Genomic DNA, 16,436 nt, shown 5'->3' with positions numbered 1-16,436 from the left:
TGAACCAATCTAAATTAATTAATTAAAGTCTATTAGAAAAAATTATGTTAGCTTTGTGCGCATGCGCGTTATGTTCCGTTGCCTCGGCGCCAAAGCCCAAAGGAAGTTTTACAGAATCCAGTCAGATTGAAGCAAGACGCCAGAGCCGGAGTTTTGTACATCCATTTGCACAGTAAGTCACATTTTATATTGTACCAGACTGTTTATTACATAAAAAACTTTGTGGGTAACATAGACGCATAAAATGGTCTCTCGTTCGGACTGTCTATTTTGGTCGTTTTTAAATTTCACGGCGACCAGCCGTCGAGCGCGCTCGCAAGTTAAGCTAACAGTTAACGTTACACACGGTTTGACAAATCTCGCTTTTATGTCGCAGAATATATTAAAGATTCTTTTTAGCAAGAATGTAGTTATGTAGACTTGATATATAATGTTTTTAATGAAGTAAAGTTAAATGGCTATTTTCAAGAGAATAAGCATTTTCTTTGGTGTGACGACAGTGTCCGTGATCCGCCATTCCAAACGAAAAAAGCTTCGTTGCTAACGTTAGCTCAGTCCTTTGTGAATTTACCGTGGCTTTTACTATGGTTAACATTAAACATGCGTTTAGATAGTTGTGAACGGACAGTACCATACTGATTTTGTTATAGAACGATTTGGTCTGGCGTTAGGGCACTACTGACTGTCTTAGGAAGTTGTCGAATGTGTGCCCATACTGGCGTAACATTAACTTTTAACGTAAAGGGCGTCCATTTATACAGTTCTTTATTTTTTTACGTGAGATGCTGTAATTATGTCTTTGGGTTATAACCCAGATAGCAAAATACACTCGGGCCAGTTCCGGCTAGATTGTCGCCTGCCGGAGACAAACCCCTCGGCCCAACTTCGGCTGCCGGACTCGGGCCGGATGCCTGTGGACTCACTGCCCGATTCCGGCCCGAATCAAGCGGGCCAGATGCGGCGGCCGTAAGCGAGCCGACGCTGCGCATCCGCGCCGGAATCGGCGCGAGGGTAATGTGCGCTGCGGCCCGGAGCTGGCGCGACTCCGTATTTATACACCTTATAAAACCTTTTGGTATTACATTGGTACTTGATATATGGTATTACAACCATTTGAATTTATATAACAGCAAACACAAAGTGTAAGCACTGCGTTTAACCTTTGAATAAAGTGCAAACTGCATACATATTCTGTAACGAAAATAATCAGACAAATGACAAAATAAATAAATGTTAAACGTTTATTGATTGCATGAAAAAAATAGTACTAAAATTTTATAAATAATTTTGTAGTGCACAAGAATATCAATATAAAAACAACAATAAAACAACACAATAAAGACACAGAAAGATTTAAACAAAAAAATCTAAAAATTACACACAAACACATGTTTTTTAAAACAACCCTGTTTTCCCCAATAGACTTGAATAAAAAATTTGTAAAAAACAGCTAAATTTTATATAAACCTAAATATAGAAACCAATTTAAGATATAGCAAGAAACATCTTAAAAATACCAATGACAATCCGTAAAATATCCAAGTCAAACTTGTAAAAAGTACTGCAGAATTCTGAAGAAACATCTTGAAACATTTTTAATAAAACATTAAAATAATAATAAACAAACAAATATATATATATATATATATATATATATATATATATATATATATATATATATATATATATATATATATAATTGCAGAAGTATAAAGTCAAACTTTTTTTTTAAATAAACTTGAACAAAATCAATTGCACAAACATATACATTTCATATATAAACACGTCTTGTGCAATTTTATATTTATAATTTTATTTGTATTACGTTTATTAAAAATGTATCAAGATGTTTCTTTCTTCAGAATTTGGCGCACACACATACATACATACCATACATATATATACACACACACACACACACACACATATATATATACATATACATATATATATATATATAAATGCAAATGAAAGAAACAAATTGTTCAAGTATCAGGGAACATCCTAATACACTTAAAATGTTGTTTAAAAAAATAAAACAAAATAGTGATGTAGACATTTGACACATTAGCTTTCTCTTCTTTCTTCCTCCATCCCTGTCAGGGGCAAGTTGTAGCTACCTTGTAATGCATTTTTCCACTTCTTTATCAGTGGTGTGGTATGGACATTTGTCCTCACTCCATCTGTGATTAAAAGATAAACAGATAATTAGTAGTGAACAAGTACTAATGTAAAAAAAAAAGAAAAAATTAGGAAAAAAGTAGGCTACCTATGAAGCAAAAAAACTATCAAAAAAAAACAAATAAACTTAAAACACTTTGAAATTAGCAAGAGCTTGAACTTACCAGTTTCTTCATTTGTTCAGGCTGCTCCTTTAGTTGATTTTCAAGCTTTTCCAAATCAAATTGGCCAAAGGAAGGTCAAATGTGTTTACATCTGGAATTTCATCACGTCTGTTTTGGTTTTGTGAGAATCAGGCCCAGCTGCTGCTTTATGACGTTGCATGATTTTAAAACTTCAGTCAGTCGTGCTAAAAAAGAAAAATAACAGATTAGTATAAATCAACCTGTAGCTTACTCTCATACAACTTCTGTAAATACAACAGTGGGTTAGACACTGCTGATATTCGCTAGTTGATCTTTACTTTCTAGCTGCATTAAACCTTAACAAATTTAGTGATGTCTTCAATTCTTACAAAGACATCACGAGATGCAATAAGTTCTGTCTTGATCTCACTAGAACAAAGACTGTAAATGTTCATAGGTGTACTGCAGGAGTGTCCAAACTTTTTGGGCCAAGGGCCAGATGCAAAAAAAACAAACGTTGTCGTGGGCCGAATTTTACATACATCACACAGACACGTGTGTGTGTGTATATATATATATATATATATATAAATACAGTTGAAGTCAGAATTGTTAGCCCCCCTAAATTATTAGCCACCGTTTATTTTTTCCCCAATTTCTGTTTAACGGAGAGTTAAACATTTTTTCCACACATTTTTAAACATATTAGTTTTAGTAACTCATTTCTAATAACTGATTTATTTTATCTTTGCCATGATGACAGTAAATAATATTTGACTAGATATTTTTAAGACACTTCTATACAGCTTAAAGTGACATTTAAAGGCTTAACTAGGTTAATTAAGTTAACTAGTCAAGTTAAGGTAATTAGGCAAGTTATTTTATAACAATGGTTTGTTCTGAAGACTTAAGGGGCTAATAATTTTGACCTTAAAATGGTTCATAAAAAATTTTAAACCGCTTTTTATTCTAGCCGAAATAAAACATAAGTCTTTCTCCAAAAGAAAAAATATTATCAGACATACTGTAAAAATGTTCTTGCTCTGTTAAACATCATTTGGGAAATATTTAAAAAAGAAGAAATAAATAAATGAGGGGCTAATAATTCAGACTTCAACTGTGTGTAGACAGACAGACAGACAGACAGACAGACAGACAGATAGATAGACAGATAGACAGATAGATCATAACAAGAACTGCTGCTTAATTGAATGCATGTAATAGCGACACCCGGTGGTTATTTATTGAATTACGTTCATTTTTGTATAGCGGGCCAGATTCTATTGATATTTATAAAAAGCCTCGCGGGCCGTAGTTTGGACACGCCTGGTGTACTGGAATGTACAGTATCTGTGCATCTTGATGGTGGTCTTAAGATTTCTGCCATAGTCATTGATGGTGATGGTACTTGTGGTGCTGCCTTGATTTCTGAAATCTTCATACCTGCCTTTTATCCAGCCTCTTTGTTCCAAGTAATTTTTCTTCATCATGGTATAGATGTGTCTATACTGTCCTTTAATCAGATACATTTACAAAACAAAACATCAATTTAGTACAGTGCCAGGGCAAAACTCACAGGTTGTAATAGATCAATGACATAATGTTGACAGTATGTGTTTAAAATAATTGCAAACAAACCTGTTCTGTCTTTAGATGTATGACAGGCGATCATCATCCTCATCTGTCTACCAGTCAGAAATCACAGTTGCGTATGGATGTTTTAGTCGAGCTTCCTCATATGCATCTATAATAAAACATCACATTGTTGTTAACCTCCCGTAAAGAAAAGTTCAAATCCCGAAATACTATCAAAGTTAATTAATGCATATAATACCTATAGTGTAAATAATCAGTACACTGAAGGTTGCACAAGATTTATTCGGAGATTCATGCAGAGTGACAGCCTTATGAATCTGAGACATAGATTTGTAAGATGGCCAAGCACATGCATTATTCTGTACCCATGAAGATTAACCTACCATTGTGAAAAATGTTTGATGATGATAGCCAATAACAATAAACCATTTCAGCTGTTTGTGAAGCAATTAGTAATGTAATGTCTGAAAAGCTCAATCTATGTTGAAAATATATCAGCAGTTTACAGCTTATAATGGACTTTTAGCACACAACTATAACATGCCTATTCACGTTCAAAAGAGTGTGCCATTGACTTCTTTGGTCGTGATGTGCTGCAAAATGATCTCACTAACCTTTGTTAAACAAGAACAATAAGACTTAACCAACAAATATTGTTACCCATTCATTTAAATCAGAATTTATCACTGTCAATAACATAAAAAACAAAAAAAAACATCAAAATCTGCTTTAAGACGTTCAGTTTTACATTAACTGACCATTACAGCTTGAACAAAAGATATAATTGATTCACATAGGCTAACACATATGAATTAAAGTGCATAGTAATATATTTCTCTTGGATAATTTAATGAGAATAGTAAACAGTCGAGTTTCGATCACTTTTCGTGACTAACTGCATAAACAAGATAAACAATAATATTTTATTAATCCAAAACGATTAGTTTTTATTTACACAATCACAGAATTAATACTGTTGGATAAGTATACGCCTGTACAATGATTTTTTTTCAACATCCACGGTACTTTATAATGTTAAATCAGGAAAAAAACACGTTTTGCCAAGTTAGTTAATGGATTCATCTACAGAAACTTTCTTTAACGCAAAGTTAGCATACACACAAATTCGTTTCATGTTTCTTTAAAATAATTAAAATAGTTTTCAGTTACTACACACGTTACAATCTAACATTGTGTAAAAGGAACAGGAACTTTCAGACGTGTTTGTAACTGTTAGCGTTAGCATACATTAGCTCCAGTCGTGTTTCTTAAAGCAAGTTACATTTCGTATCAAACTGTTTTAAATTACTAAACGCTGTTACAACCAAACACCGTGGAAATGTTTTAAGCTCTAAATTCGCTAATTATACAGAACACAAGCAGTAAAAAGCTTACCTTTCTGACCGGAATCCACGTGAGTCTTTGAAAAACCAAACTTTTCTTCTTGTGATCTTCGTGCCATGGTGGTTGACAACCAGCTTTTTGGAGCATTACCGCCACCGTCTGGATTGGAGTTTGGATCAGGAGTTACGCATGTGTTTATTATGAAACCAACTTCTGCTTTAAAAAAAAAAACAGTCAGCACAGGAGCGGGCTATCTCAAAAATAAGCGAATTTTACATAGTTTTTTCTCTAGATGACATGTATAATCTATTTATAAATAATATTGTTTTGTTTGCGTCTAAACATTGCGACCATCCACACTAAATATTCTTTTTTTTTTTTTTTTTGCTATCGTACCATGAATATTTTCTCAAATTATCATTAAACGTGGAGCTAACAGATTACTAGATAAAATAAGAACTTAATCGGTTGCCATCAGCCGAATCCTTGCCAGAAGCGGCCAGGATATGGTTGACCGGAATCGGGCCAGTGCTTTACAGCCGCATCACAACCGCATGTGCGCGAGCGAGCTGCGGGCCGCACTCGGCCCGGATAACACTCGCCGATGCCGAGTCGGAGCCGGAGGCGCCGGAGGGCAGCCGAGCTCGGGCCGATTACTGCCTGCTATCTGGGAATGCTCTTAATGGGTTAACTTATATTCACAGCAAGTGTTTATCAGCCACCGATAAACGTCCTGCGCAAGGTTAACTTACTGTGACTTTTTCCATATTCATAAAGTGCCTTTTACATCAACGATAATGTAATTTAACTAAAATAATATTCTTTAAATAAGCTGAAGCAATCCTTTAGTTGTTCAAACGTAAAACACATGCAGACGACTGCTAAAACTTCATGGAAAATATTGTGGTTAAAATAAATTGACATATTTTTAAGACATGGCGTTGAAGAATGGAATTTAATGCAGTGCTTTGTCTGGTCTGAGACCCACTTTATATCGTATCAATCAGGCAGTGACGATTATCTTAATCATATTAATCACGTTCAGCAATTTGTTCAATAAGTAATTTATCTTAATGTTTCCTAATATAATTAATCGGTAAACAATATGTTGATTAAGAAGTTGGTCGTGTTGTTAATTGTGCTGAATTTTGAACCTAAATGATAATCATGTGCTTCCTTTCATTTGAGGTACTGTACAACAAGTTTCCTTTGCTGAGTTCCTTGGTCAGGGGTTAAACACATTTTCTGTCCAGTACTGCAGTTGGAATTTTCCATCAACATTTTTATGGTAAGTAACTGCAAAACATTTATTACTACACATTACAGTAAACAGTTTCTTAACTGAATATGTTGCTCTGAAAAATCTAAATAGTCCCAAAAAAGGAAATTTACTCACTATTCACTCACCATGTTTCCATGGTTCCAAACCTTTGAGTTTCTTTTATCTGTTGAACACAAGACAAAATATTTTGAAGAGTGTTAGAAACCAGTAATCATTGACATTCATAGTAGGAAAAACATATTATGGAAGTCAATGGCTACCGGTTTTCATCATTTTTCAAATGATCTTATGTTGTGTTTATCAGAACAAAGAAACTCAAACAGGTTTGTGACAAGTGAAGAATAAGTAAATGTTATTGTTGCTTCCCTAGTTTTCACAGTACTAGGGTGCAGTAAGAGCACAAACACAGAGTTCAACTTTGATTCAACTCCGTGATTCTCTCAAGAGAGCCGACCAAAATGTTTGACCTGCCATAAAATGATTCGACTATCTGCCGACCAAGAGAGGTTATTCACCTTTTTTTTCCTCCTGTACATTGCATCAACACAGCACAGCAAATATCAAAGTTGAAATTTAATTTGATTCAAAGAAGAGTCGCATCAGAATTTGGCTCAAAATTGCACAATGCACATTCGGCCTTAAGCCTGGTTTGTACTTCTGCGTTGAGTGATTGGCGTGACCTACGGCGCCTGCCCTGCGTGCAGCTGAGCACTTATACTTGTGCGCGCTGTTTGTGTTGTTCTACAATAACACTTACAAAAGCAGTAGGTTTATATGTTCCCTCTGTATGGAGTTTCTTCGCTTGGGTTTTGTTTTTTCTGAACACTACCTTGATGAACAAGAAGATAAAACTCGCTCATTCTGAGGCGGGAGCCGGTAGTCATGCAACAACTTTAATCATAAGGTAAACACAAAGCAACAGTTTCCACCTGGAGCTATTTCATGGGACTCTACACTTGTAAACACTCGCTCCAATGGGTTGGCGTGGCTCTCAACCCCGCCCACACACGTAAGCACTACCAAGCCCACTAATAGAGCGTGCGCTACGTGTTGTTGCGATGTGTAGTTACATTTTTGGAGAGATGCGCCACGGCAAGGGCTATTCGACTGCGCGCAGGCTGCGCCGCACCATACACGTGCATTTGATGCAGAAGTATAAATCAGCCTTTACATGTCTTTATCTTGGCTGAACATGGTAAATTACAAGGTAGTCAAAAAAAGAAATCACTTTAAATGTAGTGTAACTAAACAAACTATTCACAAGTAAACAGTCAGTTGATTAAATAAATTTGAGTATCATTATAAATGTAATATACATGTAAGGGACAATCGTCAGATTTAGGTGTGTTAAAGGATAATAAGTGCACAACATCGAGGCAAAGTTTAATGTTTAGATTATTACTGCAAGTTAAAATTTAATATAGTTTTAATTTCTAAATATAACATTTTAAAAATAAATATATAGGCTATGTTCTGAATAATGCTCATGTCTATGCTTATCATGCCACAAACATACTTATATTCTATGTATTTGACGATGCAGTCAATGCATGCACTGAAAAAAATATGCTTATAGGCTACCTTTACCTGCAGGTTTCGCTAGCTGGGCAAAACTTAGATAGGCTATTAATAATGGATATACATTAAATATGTATAATTTTATTTGTGAAAGCAAGAGAGAAACTTGTGGGAGTGCTGTAATAAAGGAGTCTCAAATGACTAACAATTGTGCATTACGGTAACGTGTTTTATTCCGGACATGGCATATGACATAAATAATCGATAACATTTGAGCTGGTTTCAGTTATTAATTCTTTTTATTTTAAAAAATATATTTATTTAACAGGTGGCGCAGTGGGAAGCGCTCTCACCTCACAGCAAGAAGATCGGTAGTTCGATTCTCGACTGGATCTGTTGGCATTTCTGTGTGGAGTCTGCATGTTCTCCCAGCGTTCGCATGGGTTTCCTCCGGGTGCTCCGGTTTCCCCCACAAGTCCAAAGACATGCGGTATAGGGGAATTGGGTAAGTTAAATTGTCGTAGTGTATGTGTGTAAATGAAAGTGTATGGATGTTTCCCAGTGATGGTTTGCAGCTGGAAGGGCATCCGCTGTGTAAAACATGCTGGATAAGTTGGCGGTTCATTTCGCTGTGGCGACCCCAGATTAATAAAGGGATTAAGCCGAGAAGAAAATAAATTAATATTTATTTAACTTAATGTTAATATAACACTACTGATGATTTTTAGCTGAATCTGTGGTACATGGTGATTCAAATAATGGCAGCGAATGAGGATGGGTTTTTCAGTTTAAGAATAAAGTCCAAATCTAAAGCCATGGCTCCTGATGAAGGTCCTGTAAAGTGAAACGATTGGTCTGTGTAAGAAATGTAACATTATTTGCAATATTAGCATTAATCTACGTCCTGGTCAAACAGATGGTTTTTGGGTTGTGAGACGTAGTTTAGACGAAGTTGTCGGCGATTCTTCCTATTGTAAAGTCATGCAATGTTCAAGTCCCTGTCGCCGATCCATCTTGCAGTGAAAATAAAGCAGCAACGACTACTTTCAAAATCATGCAGTCTGAACTCGGCATTAGTTAATGATTAAACTTAGAGACCTGGATATCGACACATCTCTCTGCAACTGGATTATGGACTTTCTGACTAAAAGACCTCAGAATGTTAGATCAGGCCACATCTGCTCCACCATCTTCACACTTAACCCTGGTGTACCACAGGGCTGTGTGCTGAGCCTCTTCCTCTACTTCTTTTTTACTATCAACTGTAGGCCTGTGAATAGATCCAACATCATCAAATTTGCAGATGACACCACAGTGATTGGTCTAATCAGCAATAATGATGAGACGGCCTACAGGGAGGAGATACATCATCTGTCCACTTGGCCACTACCAAGCCGACCAATCACAGAGCATGTGCTACGTGTCGTTTTGATGTGTAGTTACATTTTTTGAGAGGTGCACGTCAGCGACGCCGACGGCCACGGCGAAGGGCTATGCATCAGCGCCGTAGCATTGGCGTGCGTTTGACGCAGAAGTATAAATCAGCCTTAAGGAACAGCACTTTCCTCAGAGCTGTACCTTTTTTAACTCTATCCCCCACTAATTATTTTGTCCTCCTAATACACCCCCACTGTCCTCATAACTTGTACTCCTCATTATCATTGCACTATTTAACATTTGCACATTTAAAAATTACACATTCATTGCACTACATTAGACTGATTCATTCATTTGAACTATACATATACTGTACACTTGTAATTGTTTATCTATCTGTACACTTCTGATTATTAATAGCAACCTGTACATATAATAATTTATTTTAAATCTCTGTTCATAGCTAATACAACCTGTATATAATGTTGATAGTACATCCATCTGTAAATATCACTAAAGTTTTTCTATATCTGCACTTTATAAACTGATTTTCGTTGCATTGTACTTGTACATGTGTAATGACAATAAAGTTTAATCTAATCTAATACATTTCTTAACGTTTTCCAATTTGTCATTTATGTATTTAACTAATCAAATTTGTATTATTTACAGACAGCCGATGTCCATGTCAAAAGCGCGTCTATTCTTTAAGCTCTCTTTACTTACCTTGGTGAGGATGAGGCATGCCTGGTGAAAGAATACATGGTGAGTGCATCATAGTACTAGTGCTTGCACCTGGGCTATAAGAAAGAACTGAGGGTGGGGTTACAGTGGCCAATGAGACAAACAAACTTTTTTGAGTGCCATATTTGAATTAATAGGTGAACCTAATGTTGAACACATTATGGTCTATTCAAATCACATTGCGCTGCACAAACACTTGCTAGATTCGTGCAAGTAAGTTGCATACTAATTCAATGCAAAAGTATGAATAGAACAATGAACAAAATATTTTAATATCTCAAAAACAAAATTAATAATTTTAAAGAATTTGAAAATAGTGTTTTCACTGTATGTCAATGGCTTTTTTCTTTTTTCAAATGCTTTCTATTTCCATATATTTGTACATGAAGTTAAAAAAAAAATGCCATTGGTCACTACACGCGTAAGAGCAACCTATTATCTTTTGCCTCAAACTCTTGCATTGTAATGGTAATACACACTGTTATTGAACCGTAAGAAAACTATCAGCTTGTTGAGTGTGACATCACATCGCTTGACTATATCAAATAGTATTGGGAGACTCAACAAATGGTAATAATAAACATTTACAAAGCGATGTGATACTTTTTGAAAATCGCAATATATGTGCCTAATATTAGTATGCCTAAAAATACTAAATGATTAAAAGTTGCATATGTTTCTTAATCCTTTGACATTCTCAGCATTGGGTTCAGATCTGTGTTTGACCCCAGAGATATTCATTGTTTAGTCCAGGGGTGTCCAAGCTTGGTCCTGGAGGGCCTGTGTCCTGCTAAGTTTAGTTCCAATTCCAATTAGACACACCTATGCTAGCTAATCAAGCTCTTACCTGGTGATCTAGAAACTATCTTGCCTCAACACACCTGCAAGGTTGAGCTAAAATCGGCAGAACACTGGCCCTCCAAGAAGGAGTTTGGACACCCCTGTTTTAGTCTTTCTAAACAGTATTATTATTTCTAAATTACAAACAAATAGTCACAGAATTACAAGTAAACCACTTTTTTCCAAAAAAGAGAAAATTTATGTTTATGTTAAGATTAAAATTACTGTTTAAAAGCAACTTGACTTGAATTACATTTTTAGGTCAATGGGTGGCCGTACTAACAATCAAAAATGTATTGCTGAATAATTCTTCAAAAATGTTTAATCTAATAATGAAACATGACGTTTTTTTAAAGTATGAATTCAAGTTTTAAATTTGTATATTTACTTATAAATTTAAAATATACTTAATATATTTTAATTATTTTGTTTTAATTAATCACACGCAAAAATACTAATTAAATAAATATACATGTCTATTAATTTGTCCAATTAAATTTGTTTTATTATTATTGAACTTTTTTTTATTATTTGCAGAGGTCCTGTGGGTCTTTGAAAAGTCTTAAGTATTAAATTAGATGTTTACAATTTAAGGTCATAAAAAGTCTTAAATTTTGCATCAAGGTGTGACATTTCTACTGAATTTCATTCGCTGATGTTTATTTTACTTGTGCATAATTATTCTTAAGCCTTGTGTGCTGTTGAGGATATTAATTTTGCGACAGATTTCTTTGTTTGAGCTCATGAAATGATTTTTGGTGACATGTTATTTTTACTCATATTTTGGGAAAATGCTTTTAAATTTTTAAAAACCTCAACAATACACTCTGGGCAAATGTATTACTCTTTTGTTATGTTTGTGGCTGATTTTGCCTCATTGACTGCCATTATAACAATATTCTTTAATTGCAAGGTCATGACAGTATATTAAATATTTTCGATCTTTATTGGTTTTTCTTGTTAGGAAAAGGTAAAATTTGTCATTTTTATAGTTGATCATCAGTTGCAGAGCAAAACATTGCAAAGGTTTGTGGTTTTTATATAGAGTTATACGGAGTATTGTGTGTGTGTGTGTGTGTGTGTGTGTGTGTGTGTGTGTGTGTGTGTGTGTGTGTGTGTGTGTAAGTGCGTGCGTGCGTGAGACTTTTGCACACATTGTTTTGAAAGTTGCTTATTTACATTTTTTCAGACATATAGTAAACATAGTAAGTGTATTTATGCACACATACACACACACACACTATCATTTACTGTTTATACTCCAAAGAACTCCATATAAAAGCCAGAAACTTTTTTGGACAGGACTATCTAAATGGTTATGCTGTCAACTGATCATCAACAGTAAAAATGACAAAATATACATCTACCGAAAAGGGAAGAAAACCATCAACAATGCGTGATTACATGCTGTCATGGATTTGCATCCAAAAAATGTTATAATGGAAGTCAATGGGGCAAAAAAAAACAGCAACTAACATAAGGAAAGGGTAGTAAATTTAAATAATACAGAAGGGTTAAGGTGAACAATTATAACCAGGTATATTGATATACAGTGGGTCTGATCAGAAGGTATTTCCACATTCAAGTGGCCAAATCTGTGGTTTTCAAGCCTTAAACCTTGGGTAATATTATTTAAATAATAATGCAATAATGCTTACTTGATATTATATTTAGTTTTCAACATATTACTGTATTGTTTGCCTTTCAATTATTTTTTCCAAAATTATTTTTAGTTAGTCTTAAAAGATCTTAAATTTACCTTGATAAAACCTGAATAAACCCTGTAAATAATTGTGAAGAAGTCGTACTTGCAGATCATGCTCAAATATATGTTCGCCAATATGCAATCATAAATGATTGGTTATAATATTTCACAGGTATCAATGTGGGTGTGGGGAGGGCCGTTAAGGTTTTGGTTTTATTTACATTTGATTTCTTCTGACTTTTTACAAAATATGTTTCAAAAACAATGTCTAATAATGGTTTCTTTTTATTTAAATAAAGGGCAACCAAAAAGAAGAATTTTTGAAGGACCTGACAAACACCACCATGGCCATATGTGTCATCAAAAAGGAAAGAGGAGATTATGAGGACATTGGCATCGTTGTGGATGGAACAGTGATTATTGAACAGATAAAATCTGTTGCACAAGCCTGTGCACTGATGTTGGGGGCAATTTATGTGCTTGATTTGGCCTACCCAAAAGAACTCAAATACTATTTGAAGTTTGCCCAAAAAGTACTTGTGCAAATGAACTCTGACAAGCTCTCCTCAAAGGTTCTCATCAATGACTGTAAAAAATATGGACGACGCGACAGCCCTTTTTCCCATTGAACGCCTTGAGGGCAAAACGCCTGCTTGACGGGCACAAACTGTCGCAAAAGACTGCTGAAATTGGAGCCTTGACATGCGCAGAAGGATTGTCTGATGGAGCCAGAGGAGGAGCCGCGAAAATGAGCGGAGTCGAGCTTCCAATCAAACGCTTTATGTAAAATCAACTACGCCCCCCGAACTTCTCAGCATGCGTTTGCTGTCATATCAACACAAATGGATGTAATAACGTTAACAAATATGAGGGTTTTATATATTCAATCGCGCCAGCTCCAGGCCGCAGCGCATAACTTACTCGCGGCGTCGCGGGCTGATTCCGGCTTGCATGCGGCAGCGCCGGCTCGCTCGGCCGCCGCATCTGGCTCGATTGACTCGGGCTGGAATTGGGTAGTGAGTCCAGGCATCCGGAGTAGGTCCAGCAGAGGTAACATTAGTCAGTCTGAGCTCTAAGGGATAAGTCTCCGGCAGGCGAGAATCTAGCCGGAACTGTGTTTTGCTATCTGGGTGGCTAGGCGTGTATCAGCAAACTAATAAAGCCCGAAAAAAGCCCTGAACTTAGCGAATAAACAGTGTTCCACCAGGATCATGTATGTCAGAAACTATAGTTTACTGCTGAACTCATTTTGTCATGGTAAAATAACACAGAAATCGAATAATAACACTTCAGTCTCCTGCCGAAGCTCAGACGCCGCGCTTTGAGAAACTGTCAATCACAGCTGTCAGTCACGATGACACGCCCAGCATTAAATTACTGCTAAAAACAAACTGTTTACAAAAATGAAGATCTGCACCTATTTCAGCACAATAACCAGTGCCTTAATCGACCAGAACTATCTTTCGGGACATTTTATTGCAAGTGTAATATTTTTTTTTTATTTGGGCTCAAGTCTCCTTCATTAACACGGAGGAGGCGGGCTTTATGACTTGTACTGCAGCCAGCCCCCAGGGGGCGATCTAACGGCCGAGACCCTCACTCAAACGCAGGCTTGCGGCACACTTGGTTCTCATACTGGAAAACAGTGTGATACTGTAATTTTAAGCATTGAAGTGTTGATAAATGCTCAACAACCAAATGTATATCATATACAAATTGCAGTTTAGTGTAGGAATTGTTTAATAAATAAGTGAATTCAGTTTTCTTTGTGTGCAAAATTAATTAGCTGTAGGAACTTGTTTTAAATAGTGTGTGTGTGTGTGTGCGTGTGTGTGCGTGCGTGTGTGTGTGTGTGTGAGAGAGAGAGAGCATGTGTATTCTATAAACTTTGTATTTATTCCATTTCATACAACTTGTACTTGCTCAATATGTTGTTAATTTTTTAAGTTAATTAGTTGATTATTTTGTGTATTGGGGTGTGTGTGTCATAAGGATTGCAGTTTGCTCTAAGACTTCATACAGTTTTCTTTTATGTGTTGGTTTAAATTAAATGTGCTGTACAAACTGTTTATTGTTTTATGGTGTGCTGCTAAAGCATTTATAGGCAGTGATTTATGTTTTGTTAAAAAATGCATCTTAAAAAGTCATTAAAATGAATTCAAAACAAATGTGGTCAAGTGTCATTTCAAAGTGTATTTGCAAGCAGTTTAATGATCATTTTAGACATCAAAAATAAATAGATGTAAGTAGGAATTACATATATAAATTATAGTGAACTAAATGAATTTCATTGGATAAATGTAACTAAATAAAATTGATTAAATCCAACTTATTTTGATTGTTTAAATCCAACACATATAAATTGAGTAAATCCAACCTAATTTGATTGTTTAAATCCAACACATATAAATTGAGTAAATCCAACCTAATTTGATTGTTTAAATCCAACACATATAAATTGAGTAAATCCAACCTAATTTGATTGTTTAAATCCAACACATATAAATTGAGTAAATCCAACCTAATTTGATTGTTTAAATCCAACACATATAAATTGAGTAAATCCAACTAAAATTGTTTGCTTAAACTTAACCCAATTCAATTATTTGCAACAGCTTGCCTTAAAAAAATTAAGTAAATCCAATGAATCATTTTTTTCAGTGTGATAAACCTGATGTTATGTTTAATAGCGTGGTACACCTGTGTTAACTCAGCTGCTGTAACCCAGAGGCGAGGAGAAAATACTAATGAACCTAATTTTGAAGGGTGGTATTGATGACAGAGTTTGGCTTAAATATTTGTCATTATGTGCAATAACACCTATCCAAACATAGAAAAAGCACATACATAAACTAGATAGCCTACAAACATTAGCTACACTGTAAAAAATAATACGATCAATTAGTCCTGACAGCATACGTTTTTAGGTCATTTTAACTTACTTTACTAAATCATGTTCTATCTCAATTTTATAAGTTATGTATGCTATTTTAAGTCAACATAATAAGTTTAATAAACTCATGATTAATTTGATTCAGCTTAAAAAATAAGGCAACCATGATTTTTTTACAGTGTAGTAAAGTTTTCATATAGCCTATATCTAATTTTAAAATATGGAAAGATGCAATTTAATAGCTTATATTATTTACATGGGCATTATGTTATTCATTAAATAAAATATATTAAATTAATGCTTATGTGCTTGATTTAACATTTACAAACAAATCATAATATTACATTGGAATGTGATCCACTTACAGAATTTTTACAAATTACAATTTGTGAACAAGTGTACAAAAACCAGGTCTAATCTAATTCTGAGATAAAGTTTGATTGTAGCCATTCATTTGCCTGTGATTTCAGTTGTTGACATTGTTTTACTAAGTTAAAATTCAATACCTTTATTATTATTATTATTTTCACAGACTGTTCTTTATTTCATGCAGAAAACAGTAAATTACAGAAAAATGACTCCAGCTAGATTTTCACAGACTGGGTCACATTTTTAACATTATTAAACTATATTAAGACTATATTAAAATAACGTCATTTCTAATTCAGTTTCTAAAGACACTATCAAGTCTTTTTCAAAGAAAGAGCTGCTTTAGAACTTCAAATGTTTTTCATAAACATGAGAACATTGAAGGGTAGCTAAATCTCCAACACTATTCTTTAAAACATCACATTGTCCTTGCCTAATCTGAACATATATTCTGTGCAAAAT

The 16,436-nt window shown here is 34.8% G+C and overlaps 2 long non-coding RNA genes across 2 annotated transcripts; one reads left to right on the top strand and one right to left on the bottom strand.

The window, feature by feature from the left end:
* Positions 1-98: 98 nt before the first annotated feature.
* LOC137490781 (uncharacterized) lies at positions 99-14,880 on the top strand. Its single transcript, XR_012389798.1, has 5 exons — positions 99-172; positions 6,435-6,534; positions 8,375-8,551; positions 10,096-10,188; positions 13,012-14,880. It is a non-coding gene; the product is annotated as an uncharacterized lncRNA (long non-coding RNA).
* LOC141377536 (uncharacterized) lies at positions 2,052-5,367 on the bottom strand. The gene is made up of 5 exons (XR_012389797.1): positions 5,298-5,367; positions 3,945-4,050; positions 3,750-3,819; positions 2,346-2,530; positions 2,052-2,183 (listed from the first exon to the last, which is right to left on the bottom strand). It is a non-coding gene; the product is annotated as an uncharacterized lncRNA (long non-coding RNA).
* Positions 14,881-16,436: the final 1,556 nt, after the last annotated feature.

The sequence above is a fragment of the Danio rerio genome, chromosome 14 (genome assembly GCF_049306965.1).
Source record: "Danio rerio strain Tuebingen ecotype United States chromosome 14, GRCz12tu, whole genome shotgun sequence".
Taxonomy (NCBI): domain Eukaryota; kingdom Metazoa; phylum Chordata; class Actinopteri; order Cypriniformes; family Danionidae; genus Danio; species Danio rerio.
This window is presented reverse-complemented; position numbering and strand designations above follow the sequence as displayed.